This window comes from Lacerta agilis, chromosome 3 (genome assembly GCF_009819535.1).
Source record: "Lacerta agilis isolate rLacAgi1 chromosome 3, rLacAgi1.pri, whole genome shotgun sequence".
In the NCBI taxonomy this organism is placed as follows: domain Eukaryota; kingdom Metazoa; phylum Chordata; class Lepidosauria; order Squamata; family Lacertidae; genus Lacerta; species Lacerta agilis.
The window spans coordinates 9,008,689-9,022,503 of NC_046314.1; positions in this window are offsets into that span (position 1 = coordinate 9,008,689).

Below are 13,815 nucleotides of genomic sequence, written 5' to 3' on the forward strand. Positions count from 1 at the left end.
TAGCTAAGGATGATGGGAGTTGTAGTCCTAAAACAGCTGGAGACCCACGTTTAGGAAACCCTGGCTCTACACCACGGGTGTAAGAAACACTTTTTTTTAATTAAAGATTTTCTTGGTTTACAAAGTGTGTGTAATGTCTCTCATATTTTTCCATAAAACATTTTTACAGATCAATTTTAGTTGTTGAGACATTAGGGGGGGGGGAGGAAGTGGGTGGGATGGGTGGGAGGGTGGGGTGGGGAGATGATGTTTCTATTTTCCTTAATATGTGTAGGATTTGGTATCAGTGTCGCTTGTGTTGGTTCTCTGTTGTTTGCTTGTGTTTCTTTGGCGGTGAGAGGTTGCGATTGGCGTAGGGTTTGATTGTTCATTTGTGGTTGGCTGTGGTGGTCTTTGGTTTCCTGTGTGAGTGGGTTGGGTGGGTGTTTTGGATCAGGTTAGCCATATTGATTTGTATGCGGCTGGATGCAAAAGGGACCAGCCACTGTGGGTAAGGATACCACCTTTGGTTGGGCAAAATAAAGGGCAGGTCATGGGGGTTGGGATTGGGGGTCACACACACACTCATGACACCAAAATCTCCCCAAATTCGGTCTCCTGCCTCCCACACCACCCTGGCCCTGTTCTTCCCCTCAACTCATGTAGATGGGCAGGGACCGGGGTAGGCAGCTGGATCCCACAGGTGGCTTGAGCCACAGCTCCAGTCTCTCTTCCATGCTGGTGTCAGAAGAGATTCAAGTGCGAGGAGGAAGAGGGAGGAAGAGAGGTCAAGTTGCAATGGCAGAGGGGGCCAAGTGGCGGTGGACTTGTACCATACTAGACCAGTGGGCAGTGGTTGAGGAGGGGCACCAGTGAGAAGAAAGAAGGAGGGAGAGGAAGTCCCTCCATTGTTACTCGCGTTAGGCCAGGCTCCTTGTCAGCCACACCAACAGTGATGCAACCGCCATTTTGGGTTGGCCGAGCTCGAATATGGGGAAAAAAATGCATCCCATTTGAAGTCCAAACAGGACACAGGACACTTTTGTCCCAAAACAGGGCAATCCCATTTTTCTAAGGACAGATGGCAACTCTATCTGTGGGTCACTTTTGAAAAGCATGATGGGAGTTGCAGTCCCAACAACACATGGAGGGCTGAGGTTTCTCAACCATTTGAGATAGGCCTTTGGTCTGACGCAGCAGGACTTCCTGGGTGCTCCTTTGCTCCTGCAAAGAACACAGCTACCCCCCCCCTTCCAGGTGTATTGAATGTGAGAAAGTCAATTCCAAAAGAGGAATAGGCTCACTGGCAGAAGTGGGGTAGTGTTGGATGTATATCAGAGAGTATGAATGAATGCATGAATTGGAAAGAAGGAATGCGATGGTGGAGGCAAGAGATGGAGCCCATCTGTCCAGAAACAAAAGCTCTTCTGAGAGTTTGCAGCACATTCCTAACCAACCCTACTCAGAAAAAGTCCTATTGGATCCAATGGGGCTTACTCCAAGTCCTAAGTAAATGGGTTTATGATCACAGCCTTAGTCTCTTGAACGGCGGAAAATTAAAACTGTGGAGGCTTCACAAATGCAAGGCACCAGAATCCTCAAAAGGCAGAAAGCCAACAAAATATGCATCCCAGGCAGCAAAAGACTATATAAAGCAAAAGTGTTCTGCCTAGAAGCAAGGAGTATAATAATATCCCCAGATAGGACTGGGCTCCAGCCATTGCCATCTGTCAGGGCAGTCCAGTCCTAGCCATTGGTGGGCAACAAGAGTTAGCAACAGCTCCCTTTCCTGCTGGTGCATTGCCTGCCAAGTGCAATGTTTTAAATATCCAAACTTGCTTTGTGAAAAAGCTTCAGATCTGTAGCTTGAAGCAGATCTAATCCAGCACATGTGGCTCTTATCGGAAGCCGTGTGCACAACCATGATGTTTGATGCTCAGACTTCAGGTTCTACTGTTTCCTTTCCAGAATGTAAAACAAAACAAAACAAAAACCCAAAACACCAGTAGTGAAGGTCCTGAAGTTTATGGTTGTTTAAAAATAAATTTCACACGACCTTGCTAATGAATACAAAGCTGTTTGAAACAGTGTGTTTATCATCGTTGCCTTGATTTAATGACCCATCCACTACAGATGGGACCACACAGGTCTCCTTACATGCCTTGACCCTGGGTCTTTGCAGCTGAAATAAAGTCATCCAAATCTCTAGGCTGGGAGAGGATACCTTCAACTGTCCCTCTTTGAACAGGACATCCTGGAATTCTAGAAGATGCCGGTTTTGGGGGGACCCTGCTCTCGTACAAGTGCCCTGGCTCCCACAAGAGCACAGCTCCAAAAGACGGGGCATTTTGTGGGGGACGTGCTCTTGCCTGAGTCATGTGACTTGTGCAGGAGCACGGCCCGAAAGACGTGTGTCCCAATATTCCTCTGCGGGATGTTGGAGGGTATGTGAGAGATGCTTCTGAAAATGCCACTCTCCCATTGGCTAGTGGTCAGGGATGCTGCACATGGGAGTGCCCACAATGTCCGAAAGGCATCAGGTTCCCCACCCCTGTTTTATTGAGTTTGGCTTCAGCTTTCTGTCTGCAAAAGCTCACCTGTCAAGGGTTCCCCTTGTTCTTTTGCACGAGGTGCTGCCTCACCAACTTCAGCCGATCTTCAGCTAGCCCCCACCTGTCTGCCTTCTTACTTAAACCCAGTTCTGAAGGTGGTGCTGTCTGCAGGCTTCCTCCTCCTTAGCGCCGAACTTGTAAAACCCAGCAGGGCAAGAGATGGACACAAATCCAGAATGAGTTGGCTCTGCCTGTCGTTGGCTCCCCCTACTGTTGGCCTCCTGCCTTGCGCCCTCCCAATGGATGCCAGCCATCACTGGGTATATAACATCATATCCACAATGTTTGGGGAAGAGCAATGGCTCTTGTGGAAGAACAATTGGAGGACAGGGGGAAGAGAAAACTATTGCACTAGGGGGCTACAGTGTGGTGGCTCAGCTGCCAGCCAGACAGCCAGCAGTGAAAGCTGTGCTCCTCGATGTCTCCAAAGGTACATGATGAAGGTCAATAATATAGCTGAGTAGTCACATCTGTCTCCACACCAACTCCTCTAGGGTATGCTTCCTTCCCTTCCACGAGAATATTAGCCAACTCTGTGGGGACACAGTTGCCTTTCTTTTATTTTTGGCTGTCAGTCACACATCATTTAGGATTACATTCAGATGCTTCCTCCCACCCTGAAAGCTCTTGACTTTGGAACTCACACAAAGCTCCGTACTTGCCCTCATTTACTTAATTTTTTTTAAAAAAATAAAAAGGCAAAACAAAACAGAATGGGATTCGGATATTTCATGTTTTGTTTTCACGACATCCCTTTCAAGCAGTAAAGCACTGGATATTCTGCCATAAAAAGAGGCTTTGTTCAACCTGGAAAAGTCTGATTGGTCCGCAGGAGCCACCCAATCCAGCTCCATCTGGAAGTGAATCCGCAACCTGATTGGCCTACAGGAGAATCCCGGAATTAGCCAATCACGTGGGGCCCATTGTGTAAATAATGTATAAAGCAGACGTTTGGGGGGGGGACTTTAGATTCCTCGCTACTATGAGCTGAATAAAGAGCATGAAATCGACATTTGACTCCCAGTATATTTTAAGGGGGCTGTGCCCAGGGCCAGATTTAGGTTTGATGAGGCCCTAAGCTACTGAAGGTAACGGGCCCCTTTATATGTCCAGCTGTCCTTTGTCAACAACAAATTGTCGCTGTATTTGGTGTTGAATATATCCTATATGGTAATTTATGGACCTAATAGGTATCTAAAGCCATTTGCACATAACAATTTACGTGATAATTTAGGGAGCAGGCTAGCATTACTTACATCATAGGTGCCTATACAACACAAAACAGCGTTGCTGTATGTAGGTTTTATTTTATTTGTTTTTTATCTTATATTTTGGAAATGTACATCCAGTTTTTTCCCCTTTAATTTTTTTGGGGGCCCCCCAAGAGAGCTATAGCTTGTTTAGCTTATATGTAAATCCACCACTGACTGTGCCCCCCAATTGATGGGCATTGTCATTCAAACAGTGTCCAAGCACCCCGTCATGTGATCGATTGTGTAGGCAGGGCTTAGTCCCCCCCCCCCCAGATTTTATTCAAGTTGGCACCCCTGCTTCACAGGGTTGTTGTGAAGATAAATTGGGGATGGGCATATGGGGGGAACTCTTGTACACTACCTTTTATTCTTTGGAGGAAACCTAGGCTAAAAATGTAACAGTAAATAATTGCCAGCAAGATAAGAAGCGTTGGCCATATTTTTTAAAAAAGGATGATGAAATTGGATTTTCTCAAGGTGCGGATTAATTAGAAATGGAATGAAATCGAGCAGTTTAAGACTACACCTCTGATGACAAATATGCATTATTATTACTATTTTTCAAAACTCAACTGGGCACTCAACCGCTGAAAGGAACTGAGGTAGGAAAGAAACACATCATGATATTTTCTGTGAACAAGATGAATACGAGCTGACAATGTGATGCATCTGCAAAGAGGTCAAATGCAATTCTCCAGTGAATTAAGCGAGGCACTTCTAGTAATCTGGTTCTAGTCATTCCTGTTCAAGACGGATGAATTCATTCAGGCGAGAACAGGTGCAAAGAAAAGCAACCTGGATGACTGCAGTGGCGGAGAACTTAAGTTGCGAACTGAGCTGAAGGGGAGTTGACCATTTTGGATTTTTTTGGGGGGGGAGTGGGAAGGTAAAGAGGGGCTCACATGACAACACTTCACAAAAGTGTCAGCGGAGACGACACAGTAAAGGGAATAAGACAACTGGCGTTAAATAAAATTAAATAAAATTATGGTACAAGAACCAAAAGCTACAATTGGGACATTTAAGTCATTTTATATATTGTGCATGCAAATCTACATTAAAACTTCAATAGCTGTTGACTGGAAGCTTTCTCATCATGTTCTGGTCAGATGTAACAATTCCTTTTCCAAGGATCTGGGCTCAGGGAAAACTGATTCTGCAAGTTCGCAAATGAAGCTAGCTGTGCACAGCACTGATTGGCCAGCAGCTGTGATGTCACAATCTCATTTCCCTCTCATCCTTGGAGCAATTTAGCAACATTTAAAAAATTGTTGTAGTAGTAGCAGCAGCAATTTTTTTTTCAAAGGATTGGTTGCCTGCATGAAGCATGAGGAACAGGGACAGGACTGACTAATATAATGTTAGAATTGCTAAGTACAATGTTTTTTACAAAGCAGAGATGACAGAGGCAAGAGTCATACCATGGAGGATGGTGGGGTGTGGAAGTTGCAAGAGCTGTTTCAAAGTTAGTACCTACACTAAGTTGGTGGGCTAGCATTCATTATTATTTAATTATTTGGAAAAAAATGCTATTGACATTTCTAAGAAGAGAGTTATCAATAAAACATAGCTAAAGCAGAATTATCAATAAAACAGAGGTAAAACCAGCAAAACCTAAACATCAGGTATACATGTACGTGTGTCTGTTACAAGTGTAAAAGGTAAAGGGACCCCTGACCATTAGGTCCAGTTGTTTTCAACTCTGGGGTTGCGGTGCTCATCTCGCGTTACTGGCCAAGGGAGCCGGCGTACAGCTTCCGGGTCATGTGGCCAGCATGACAAAGCCGCTTCTGGCGAACCAGAGCAGCGCACGGAAACACCGTATACCTTCCCACTGGAGCGGTACCTATTTATCTACTTGCACTTTGTGCTTTTGAACTGCTAGGTTGGCAGGAGCAGGGACCGAGCAACGGGAGCTCACCCCGTCGCAGGGATTCGAACCGCCAACCTTCTGTTCGGCAAGCCATAGGCTCTGTGGACTGGTGGGCTGCTCAGAAGGGCCTTTAAGTGGGAGCTTTGGCAAAAACTCACTAGGAAACCTCAATTTGTTTTCTTCCTTAAAAGATTGTGCAGGTCCCTCTTTTAACTGGTTCATAGTTTGTGAAGGCGTGGTTTTCTGTATTCTCTGGGCTGCTCTGCAGATGATCTTAGTAAATCAAGGTATTTTATTAACGTCCGTTGATGAATCGGTTTAGTGACCATTTACTTTTTCACATGTGATCTCAATCATTTTAGGAACTTGATATGGATTCTGCCCTGTTTGTTGTGATCTTAATTCAAGAAGTGGCGAAATAAATAAACTATAAACATTTTTTTAAAAAATAATAATTGTTTATTCAGTTGCTGCAGTTAATGTCCCATCGGAACCAGCTTTCCACTGTTTCATCAGACACACGTTAAGATCATTTGCTCCCCAAACTGGTCCTTTTATGATAAAGAAGTCAGGAGGAGAAGCTTTCAGCCCATGCTGCCGCCAAATCAATTTGCACTTTCGCATTCACCCGATCCTATTTCTAGCCTTTGTTTTTGGCTGCATAACCCAAAGGCTCCTCAAAATCATCTGAACACCCCCAACGCTAGTTAATTCTTTCAATTATGTTGACATTGACATATCAACTGTCCATACCAGAATTGTGAATCCCTTGAGTTGAGCGGGACAAATTAGGCCAACTTGGTTCTCGATCAATGCTCTGATACCTAATCACCGCCGGTAATCGTTGCTGGCTACGAAAAAGCGGAGAAGGCCCAGGCCATTAAATCAATCTGAAGTGCCTTAATGCATGACAGCATGTCCTTTTTGCTGTTGCCTGCGATTTCACAGAGAGAATAATGCGAAATGGCACAGACTTTCAGTTGGCTTCAAAGGCATTTTTTTGCTATCAACATCCAGGGATATTTGGAATGCATGTGTCACTCACTGGAGAGCCAGTGTGGTGTAGTGGTTAAGAGCGGTAGACTTGTAATCTGGGGAACCGGGTTCGCATCCCCGCTCCTCCACATGCAGCTGCTGGGTGACCTTGGGCTAGTCACACTTCTCTGAAGTCTCTCAGCCCCACTCGCCTCACAGAGTGTTTGTTGTGGGGGAGGAAGGGAAAGGAGAATGTTAGCCGCTCTGAGACTCCTTAGAGTAGTGATAAAGTGGGGTATCAAATCCAAACTCCTCCTCCTCCTCCTCCTCCTCCTCCTCCTCCTCCTTCTCTTCTTCTTCTTCTTCTTCTTCTTCTTCTTCTTCTTCTTCTTCTTCTTCTTCTTCTCTTAGGATTGGCGTATTTCAAAAAGTGAAAATTCGGACACAAAAGTTCTTGAGGTTTGAGGAACATTGCTTCTTCTTCTTCTTCTTCTTCTTCTTCTTCTTCTTCTTCTCAAAATCAGAAAAAAGAAGTTTTTGAGCTTTTTTTTTTTTTAAAAAAAGGAAATTTGCCAAAATCCACACTTCTGACATGGGTTGCCGTTACAGCGATTTCCACCCGGACACTGTTTCTGAGGCCAAATCCCGTCTATGTTCAAAAAATTCTGGACGTATGGCAACCTTATAAGGTAAAGGTAAACAACCCCTGGGCAGTTAAGTCCAATCAAAGGTGACTATGGGGTTGTGGTGCTCATCCTGCTTTCAGGCCGAGGGAGCTGGCATTTGTCCACAGACGCCTTTCCGGGTCATGTGGCCAGCATGACTAAACTGCATCTGGCGCAATGGGACGCCATGACGGAAGCCAGAGCGCACGGAAACGTTTACCTTCCCACCCCAGTGGTACCTATTTATCTACTTGCACTGGCGTGCTTTCTGCTAGGTTGGCAGGAGGGCAACCCTATACTCTGCACCAGCGCCAGAGCCTTTTCCTCCCAGCCAGAACTTGCCAGAAGTCAGTTCCGGCACCTCTCAGGTGGGTGCCATTGCCGTTATAAGAGAACAAGGGAAGTGTTTATGGTGAGTTCTGGCACCTCTTGTTCTCGAAAAACAGCACTGAACAGCACCAAACCAACAAGTGCCTGCGTGGCTATGTTTTCAATTAACATGTCACGGAGGACTGTGGTCTTGTGGCAGGACACATTCTTTGCATGCAAAAGGTGCCAGGTTTGCTGTAAGAATTTAAGGTCTTTTTATTTATATATATAATATATTATTAATTCGCCAAGCAAACATAGGAAGAACAGGCCTCACACCATTTTTCACTCCCAAACTGATAAACTGCTTCTCTGCAAGGGGTTGGGGAACCTTCCCATTATCTCAGTAATCCTTGGCATCCTGATACCAGTGCCAGACAAAAGGCTGTGATTAACTTTGCTGGGAAGCAAGGAAATGTAAATATCTCCTCTGTTTTCACTTGATGGGTTTGGTGGAGGGCAAGAGGAGACATGGGGGCAGGGTCCAGGATGCTCAGATCACTGCTAACAGACCCTCCCAATTTGTGATGTAATTCTAATGTATGGAGGGGTGGTCTTGAGCTGGAGGGGGGCAATTTCAAAAGTCTATATAGAAGCTTGCGCGCTATTGTTCGAGGTCTTTGGCTTGCAAAACACCCTGCTGCAGCAGTTTCTAATAAACAGGGCCTTGCTTTGGGAGACTCGATATTGTATTTGTCTTTTGTGCTGCATTGTTGGAAAGGGCTCTTAAAATATAGTGCTCTTCCCGGGGTTATGAAACTCCCTTCTGGAGATGGACCCTGTTACGGAATTTTTATAACAGGTTCAATCTCTGACATCTCTGGGTTGGGCTGGAAGATATCCCTGTCTACCCTGATGAGCCATTGTCATCCTCAGCACTGAGCTAGGCAGAATGATGGTTTGATGTAGCATAAGGCAGCTTCCTTTGTTCGCCTTCCCTGAAGGGAAGGTCTAGAGCCCCGTGGTAGAGCATCTGCTCTGCATGAGAAGGTCACTTGTGTTGACTTTTGTTTTCACCCACATATAAAGCCCGTTTAAAGCACCCGGGTTTCTCAAAGGTCTACCCCTCGCAGAGTTACAATTCCCAGGATCCTTAAGAAACTACATTTCCTCGTCTTCTTTCGGGGGAAGTTTTGTGATTTAAATGTATGGCACGGAGGTGACTTTTCCCCAATGATTGCTATCGAGTTGAGTTGAGTTGCCTTTATACACTGTTATTCCATGCTGGACTGTGCTCAAAGTGGCTCACAGTAGGTAGCAAACGTAGCGCTATTAAAACAAACCCTAAACCCATTGCAAAACCATGCCAAATTCAGATGTGGCGAAGTCAACAAATCGGAGTCAATAACGCCCTGCGACGATGCAGTGAAATGCAAGAGCATAATCAACATTAACGGCAAAGCAGAAATAGCTACTCTAACCCCTGGCCAGTAAATTTATTTACTGTTAAATAAATTGGAGTTCTCGTCACAGCTGTCAACTTTTCCCTTTTTTAAGGGAACTTCCCTTATTCCGAATAGGATTCCTCGCAAGAAAAGGGAAAAGTTGACAGCTATGGTTCTCGTTATTATGTACACCAATAAGAAACAGACCAAGAACTCAGGCCAATATAGCATTCAATAGTAGGGATTATTCTCACTATTGAATGCTATATTGGCCTGAGTTCTTGGTCTGTTTCTTATTGGTGTAGTCTTATGCATACTGGCATCAGCAGCACAAACAGTAAAAGGCTTCCAATATGCTATCAAAACTCACATGCACCAACTAATAAGTGGCCCATACTTCATGTGTACCCAAGAATCAGACCGACATCCAGCTGGCATTTAAAAAAGCACCACAGCTTTTGATCACTTCCTTTATTCATGCTGCAGCTGCCGTCAGACCAAAGTGCCACCCATCTCTAGAGACCAGCCTCTCTGTCTGTCTCCCTCCCTCTCCTCTGGATTTCCTTATGTCTGTCTAGTCTAAACTTCATCCCAGATAAGGAGGAGGAAGGGGGAGCAAGAACCATTTTATGAGGCAGCCCCCAAGCGGCTGTAGTATATGGGATGCCTAGCCAATTGTTTGACTCCTCCCTTCAGGGCCTTCCTGGTGCTTCTCTAAGCACTTCGTTAGGCGATGGGAATTTATTGCACGTTGCGTGTGTGACCAATTTGCAGACTCATTTCTCCTCTTTCTGATCTCTCCCATTCAGATTTGCAACCTTTTTGCTCTACATGAACACTCAGCTCTGAGCAGGAAGCTTGTTTCTGTGATGTTGGGTGATCTGAACATCTCTAAATATAGTTAAGGAGGCTGCTTCTTTGATGTGTCTAGATCCAGCCACTGTTCTCTCTCTCTCTCTCTCTCTCTCTCTCTCTCTCTCTCTCTCTCTCTCTCTCGGTTCCTCAGCCTGCTCATTCTTTTTCACACACAAACACAGAGTTCCTTGCCCCTTCCCCTCTCTCTCAGACACACTTTCACTTGGCCTCCTCGCCATGCTTTCTTTTGCAATATTTAATCCGTGGTGGACATAATTGAAAGCCAGAGATAAATAAGGTTATATTTATCAGCAGTGGAGGAACTCCATGTTTCCAACTCTCTGGACCCAAGTAGGGTTGCCATATGTCCTCTTTTTTCACGGGCAGAGTCGTCATAGCGATCTATAGTTAAAAGTAGAAGTCGGCAAGAGTGTCCTCTTTCTCAACCCTAAGACCCTCTTCCCTGCGAGCCCGTGGTTTTTACTATTGATTTTTTTATGGCTTCCTTAAAAAAAAAAACCTCTTTGTGGGAGGGAATTAATATTGGTTAAATTCCCTCCCCTAGTACCTGGTTGGAGTTTCTCAGTGAATATGTGTTGAAGGCAAATGGAATTTGCACAAATCAATAATTCAGCTAAGCAGCCATTATGAAGCATCTTGCATTATACTGGGTAGCCTTCATTAGCCCAATTTATGCTCAGGGATTTACAGAGCAATCCTACACTCAAATTATGCCAGGGCTGCTGCTATTGAGGCAGACCGGCTGCCATATCCAAGAGGAAGCAGGGTGAATGCACAACCAGAAAATGCAAAAAATATGTAAATGGCAGTCATGCACATTGCACACAGTATCCTTGGAAGCCCCCTGCAACTCCTCGAAAGAGTCCATCAACGGTGTCTCCGAAATTTTTTACACATCACTTGGGAAGACAGGCAAACTAATATCAGTGTACTGGAAGAAGCAAAGATCACCAGTGTTGAAGCAATGATTCTTCAACATCAACTTCGTTGGACTGGTCATGTTGTGTGGATGCCTGATCATTGTCTTCCAAGGCAACTACTCTATTCCAAACTTAAAAATGGAAAGCGTAATGCTGGTGGTCAACAAAAGAGGGTTAAAGACTGCCTCAAGGCAAATCTTTAAAAAATGGAGTATAAACACCGACAATTGGGAAACACTGGCCTGCGAGCGCTCCAGTCGGAGAACAGCCTTTACCAAAGGTGTCATGGACTTTGAAGACCCTTGAACTCAGAACGCAAGGGAGAAACTTGGTAAGAGGAAGGCACGCTTGGCAAACCCTCACCATGATCAACTCCCGCCCGGAAACCAACATCCCCACTGTGGAAGGACGTGTGGGTCCAGAATTGGCCTCCACAGTCACTTACAGACTCATTGTTAAAACCGTGTTTATGGAAGACAACCTTACTCGGCTATGAGTGGAAGAAGAAGAAGAAGAAGAAGAAGAAGAAGAAGAAGAAGAAGAAGAAGAAGAAGAAGAAGTGATTATGCTCATATATTTCTCACACACAGAAGGAACATGGAAACAGAGGGAGCTGCTTCGTGCTGAGTGAGGAGATTTGGTCCATCTAATACAATATTGCCTGCACTGAGTGGCAGCATCCCTCTGTGATTTAAGACAGGGGACACCCCCAGGAGAGGCCATGTGGGATTGACCTGGAATTGTGAGCATGCAAAGCCAATGCTCTATCAGTCAGCTACCTCTGTCCCCCAAAGACAAGTTACAGGTGGGTAGCCGTGCTGGTCTGCCATAGTCGAAACAAAATAGAAAATTCTTTCCAGTAGTCTCTAAGGTGCTACTGGAAAGAATTTTCTATTTTGTTCCCCCAAAGACAACAAATCCACAAAGACGAGGATGGCTCCAAGCATGCTCCCCTGCAGTACTACGCATGCAAAAGGATCCTCGGGTGCCCCTGCTCTGGGGGCCCAGCCAGCAATGAGCCCTGCTGCTGCCACTCCCCAGACATACTACTAAAAAAGTGCAACCTGTGCCATTGATAAAGATAGTGCAACTCGTACAGCACGTTGACGACAATTATTCACACAGTTGTTCAAAAATAATTTTACATCATTTATCAAATATGTGAGAAAGAGACCATTACTTACAAGGTGCCATGAAAACCAGCAAACTACCTCAAATAAAGTGAACTTACGGTATCAAGTTTTACTAGTTTCTTACAAATTCTTAACTCAGTTTCTCGTTTTTTTCTTGTTTTTTAAATAAGTTCAAGAAGATTCAAGAAGAAGGTGAGTCCAACTGAAATATACTTGGAGTCCTGTAGTGGTTTCATGCTCTTTATTGCAGCTTGTAAAACAGTGAACAGTGACTGAAACTTTGCCCCCAAAAACGTGTGCTATATATACACAATGGGCCCCGCCTGATTGGCTAATCTTACAGGTGGCTCCTGTAGGCCAATCAGGTTGCTGGTTCACTTCATCCAGGAGCCTGATTGGCTGCTCCTGTAGTCCAATCAGGTTGTGGATTCACTCCTTCCGGAAGCCTGATTGGCTGCTCCTGTAGGCCAATCAGGTTGCGGATTCACTTCTTCCGGAAGCCTGATTGGCTGCTCCTGTAGGCCAATCAGGTTGTGGATTCACTTCTTCCGGAAGCCTGAATGGCTGCTCCTGCAGGCCAATCAGGTTGCTGATTCACTTCATCCAGGAGCCTGATTGGCTGCTCCTGTAGGCCAATCAGTTCAGTACATAACACCAACGTTGTTCCAGGTAGCTGTGAGGTGCTGATGAACCAGCGTATGAAGTTATAAAAGACAGGGTGCCAGCGTTCTATCCCTGTTTCGCCCTAGCAGTCCATGCAATTAGAAAGCTGCTATTTCGCCCCCGGTGGGGCCGGTTTGTTGGGGATAGCACACTCCCTGAGCACAGTTTTCTGGGCTTCTTCAGTTGTCTCGTACCATTGATGTGTCTACTAATCCAAACGGAATCTTATTAGATAATACACTTCTTCTTGTTGTTCAGTCATTCAGTCATGTCCGACTCTTCATGACCCCATGGACCAGAGCACGCCAGGCACCCCTATCTTTCACTGCCTCCCGTAGTTTGGCCAAACTCATGCTAGTCGCTTCAAGAACACTGTCCAACCATCTCATCCTCTGTCGTCCCCTTCTCCTTGTGCCCTCCATCTTTCCCAACATCAGGGTCTTTTCCAGGGAGTCTTCTCTTCTCATGAGGTGGCCAAAGTACTGGAGCCTCAGCTTCAGGATCTGTCCTTCCAGTGAGCAATCAGGGCTGATTTCTTTAAAGATGGATAAGTTTGATCTTTTTGCAGTCCATTGGGACTCTCAAGAGTCTTCTCCAGCACCATAATTTCAAAAGCATCCATTATTCGGCGATCAGTCTTCTTTATGGTCCAGCTCTCACTTCCATACATTACTACTGGGAAAACCATAGCTTTAACTATACGGACCATTGTCGGCAAGGTGATGTCTTTGCTTTTTAAGATGCTGCCTAGGTTTGTCATTGCTTTCCTCCCAAGAAGCAGGTGTCTTTTAATTTCGGGACTGCTGTCACCATCTGCAGTGATCATGGAGTTCCACTTCTAGGTATTCAATTAAATACAAAGTGAATATAAATTCTCCCACTGTATACAAAGAGCCAATTTAGATGCAAAAGTTCATAATTATGTACTTACATGTCTTTGAAGAGACAATTTCTTGGCTTAAGCATGACAGACTGAATAGCTTAGCCCTGCTGCTGCCACTCTCCAGACATAGGCAAAAATTAGTGCTGTGTCTCGTTGGTGTAGCGGTCATGGCACTTGCCCTTCTGATAGGAAATGCTCTGGGGGGCGGGGGAATGGGAGGTCAAGGAGA